The sequence below is a fragment of the Sphaerodactylus townsendi genome, linkage group LG03 (assembly GCF_021028975.2).
Source record: "Sphaerodactylus townsendi isolate TG3544 linkage group LG03, MPM_Stown_v2.3, whole genome shotgun sequence".
Classification (NCBI taxonomy): Eukaryota; Metazoa; Chordata; class Lepidosauria; order Squamata; family Sphaerodactylidae; genus Sphaerodactylus; species Sphaerodactylus townsendi.
This window is the reverse complement of record NC_059427.1, coordinates 162,136,918-162,140,842: the sequence shown is the minus strand read 5'-3', so window position 1 is coordinate 162,140,842 and position 3,925 is coordinate 162,136,918. Positions and strand designations below refer to the sequence as shown.

Sequence of the window (3,925 nt, the reverse complement as noted above, 5' to 3'; positions counted from 1 at the left end):
CTTCCCAGGTAGGACTTGAAAATGTACCTGACTTTGCCTGGCTGCCAGATTCTGTAACGGAACCTAGATCCTACAGCCCTGATCTGCCTGTTCAGAATGCCTCCAGGCCAGACTGCTGCTGCAGCTGCCAGTTGTATTGGATTCATCTTGGCCAAGTGAGTTGCTAGGATTGTAAGTCTTCAGGTGGTGCTGCAAAGCTCCCAGAATTACAACTGGTCTGCAGATAAAACAAGATCAGGTCCCCTGGAGAAAATAGCTACTTTGGAATGTGGACTCTAAGGCAGTATACCCCACTGAGGTTTTGCTCTTTCCCAAACTTTACCCTCCCCAGTCTTCACCCTCGAAAATCTCCATGAATTTCACAATACAGAACTGGCAAGCCTCTAAGCTGACCCTGCAAGTTCAGGGCAGGTTGTGTCACTGGACAGTACGAGAAGGGCATGGCCATGGCTGGTTAAACCTGATCCTATATGGGGAGGAATGAACCCTTTCTTCCCTTGCGCCACGGCACTAAATCCTCTCCCTCTGTTGCTCTTGAGTCTTGAGGAAGACACAGAGGCCCTTTCCACACAGATGCTTTAAAACAGGGGTCTTCAAACTATGGCCCTCCAGATGTTCATAGACTACAATTCCCATCAGCCCCTGCCAGCATGGCCAAGTGGTAGGGCTCATGGGAATTGTAGTCTATGAACATCTGGAGGGCCATAGTTTGAAGATCCCTGCTTTAAAACATTTTTGGGACAGGAAATAAAATGTTTCCTACAAGGAGTTCTGCAGCCCCCCCCATTTTTTTTATTAGTAGCCACAAAACGTTTTAAATACATACTCTTTTCTAATGACTCTTTTGGCTGAAACTTTTTTTAAAGGTCTCATTTTTGTGCTGCCTCTTGAAGACACTATTTTGTTAGTTCACTGTTTTCCTGCAGAAGCCCCTTGGCCTGTTTTTGGAGCATTTCAGAGCATTTTTGAGATTCTGGGGGGCCTAATCTTCATAACATCGATTAAGAAAGACTCAGGGAACTGCAGCCTAAGGCTGTGAAGTATGAAGCACTGATCTGTCCACACTAGGGGTGGAAGGGGGGAACTGTGCCTAGGTCATGTGTGCGCCCCCCCCACTGCAGCCCCATCCTGGAATACCCCTGGAATGCCACACTACACCCCGGCCATGTCCGAACAATACCCCCCTACAGTCGCATGCCCGGGGTGTTGCACCCCACCCCATTGGGGCTACGCCACTGGTCCACACACTGGGGGGAAACAGAAAATGGCAGCCAGGACTCATTTCAAGGGAGTGAGTGCAAACAAACATGGGGAAGACTGAAATCATTTTACAGACATTTTAGGAGATTTGTGTGAAAGGGCCAGAGGTACCTAAACACATATATAATTTGACATCTGATGAAATTAATGAAAACACCTCTTAATTACCCTCTTCATGGCTGCCTTCATCTCACTGTTCCTAAGGCTGTATATGAATGGATTCAACATGGGGATGTTGAATCCATTCATATACAATGGGTCACCATTGTAAACATCACAGCTCCCACTGTGTCCTTGCGGTCTGCGTTCTTTGAATATGGCTTGAAATACTCCCTGCTTACAGTGCCATAGAACAAGACCACCACACATATGTGGGACCCACATGTGGAAAAAGCCTTGAGCTTCCCAACAGCTGATGGAATTTTCATGATGGTGAAGAAGATGAAGGAGTACGAAGTGATAACGAGCGAAAATGGGCCTATGATGTCCACTGCCTCCTCTGTCACTGCTAGTATTTCTATGATGCTTGTGTCAGAGCAAGAGACATCCAGAACAGGGTAAAGGTCACAGAAAAAATGAGGGATCTCTCCAGAGTCACAGAAGTCAAGGCGCGACACCAAATAAGTATAAAGCAATGAATGAAATGTGGGAATCACCCACGACACTGTGGCCAACTGGAGGCAATGTTTGTGATTCATCATGGTAGAATAGTGCAGTGGCCAGCAGATAGCCACATAGCAGTCATAGGCCATGGAAGCCAGTAGGAAGCTGTCTGAGTTGCCAAAAGACATTAAAAATGCATCTGGACTAGGCAACCATAGGAGGTGATAGTCTTCTTCTGAGACAGCAAATTATGTAGTGCCTTGGGAATGGTGGTGCAGGTGAAACCAAGATCAGCCAGGGCAAGGTGACTCAGAAGGAAGTACATCGGAGTCTGGCAGAGCTGCATATCAGAGTGGATCAACAAGATGATTGTTACATTCCCCAGCAGGGAGAGCAGATAGATGGAAAGGAAGAGTGGGAAGAGGAGACTTTGGACCTCAGGCTGGAATGGAAAACCACAAAGGTAGAATTCAGAAACATCACTTGTATTTCTATGATTCATTGGACCAATTGTGCTGAAGAAATAGCAGGAAAACTAGAGACCCACAGCTGATGTTGGCTGATAAATTCCAAGGCCCACAATTTTCTCTTCCAAGGTCACAAGCAGTGCCCAGGATTGTATCTACATTTTTTAGAAAGAGGACAAAGGTACAAAATGTCACTCCCGTATATTATATAGGTTCTTTCTATATGTATATAATCAACATATATAATCAATAATTCTTTTAAATGATAGAATAATCTATGCTGATCTCTATGAACTGTTAACAAATAATTACACTTTTACATGATGTTATAGCTCTCTAATGTTTGAATAAGAGAATCATGTCATGTTTACTAGTGGTGGATTTCCACACATGCACGACTTTGATTAAGTCACATTCCGAGATCTCCCAGCAAATAATTAGTGAAAACCAGCAGATAATGAAAACATAGCCGGACTGAAGTGGAATTCTCATAAATCAACATAGAGAGAAATGTCAAGCAGCAGTTAAGGTAAAAAAACAAGCTGGTGAGTGATTTTAAAACTCTTCAAAAAAGCAAAAGTTGAAAAACAAGGGGGTGACCATGTCTCCTAAGGAAGTCCCAGCATCAAAACAGGACTTATTAGACTTTATGTCACAAATGAAAGAATAATAAGAACATAAGAACATAAGAACTAGCCTGCTGGATCAGACCAGAGTCCATCTAGTCCAGCACTCTGCTACTCGCAGTGGCCCACCAGGTGCCTTTGGGAGCTCACATGCAGGATGTGAAAGCAATGGCCTTCTGCTGCTGCTGCTGCTCCTGAGCACCTGGTCTTCTAAGGCATTTGCAATCTCAGATCAAGGAGGGTCAAGATTGGGAGCCATAGATCGACTTCTCCTCCATAAATCTGTCCAAGCCCTTTTTAAAGCTAACCAGGTTAGTGGCCATCAGCACCTCCTGTGGCAGCATATTCATTTAATGATTTTTTGAAAACTGTCCTGGAGAATTTAAAGGTGCTGGTTGAAGATTTAAAGGTTGTTAAGGAACAATCTGCTGTGACTTCTGAGAAAATATTGAGAGTTGAACGGAAGACTGAGAAGAACTCTATGGCAATCACCCAGCTCAAAGCTAGAATGGCTGCATTTGTTGACAGACAACGCAGGTTTAATCTGCGATTGGTGGAGGTGCCAAAGCTGGATAATGAGACTGATATGATTCCAGACTTGATTAAATGGATGAAATCACTTAAAATAGATACTGTTCCAGCTTGGTTGGAATGGGCTCACAGAGTGTTTACGAGATTTGGAGACAGACCGGCAGATATTGTGCTGTTCCTCTGAGGCAATGAAGGGGGAGTTGTTTAGATAGCTGAAAACACAGAGTCCCCTGGCATTTTAGAGGAAGAGGATCATAGTCAGAAATGATCTCTCAGCTGAATCTTTAGAGATTAAAAGATCCCTTCTCCCATTTGCAAATGCTTTATACCAAGCAGGCAAGATATTCACCTGGGTTTAGCCAATTTATTTATTTATTTATTTTTTAAACTTTTATGCCGCCCCAAAGGGCATTTTGATGGTGGAGTTAAACTTATAGC

At 43.9% G+C, this 3,925-nt stretch overlaps 1 pseudogene; it reads right to left on the bottom strand.

The window, feature by feature from the left end:
• Positions 1-1,404: 1,404 nt before the first annotated feature.
• LOC125429501 lies at positions 1,405-2,365 on the bottom strand (annotated as a pseudogene).
• Between the last annotated feature and the right edge of the window lie 1,560 nt (positions 2,366-3,925).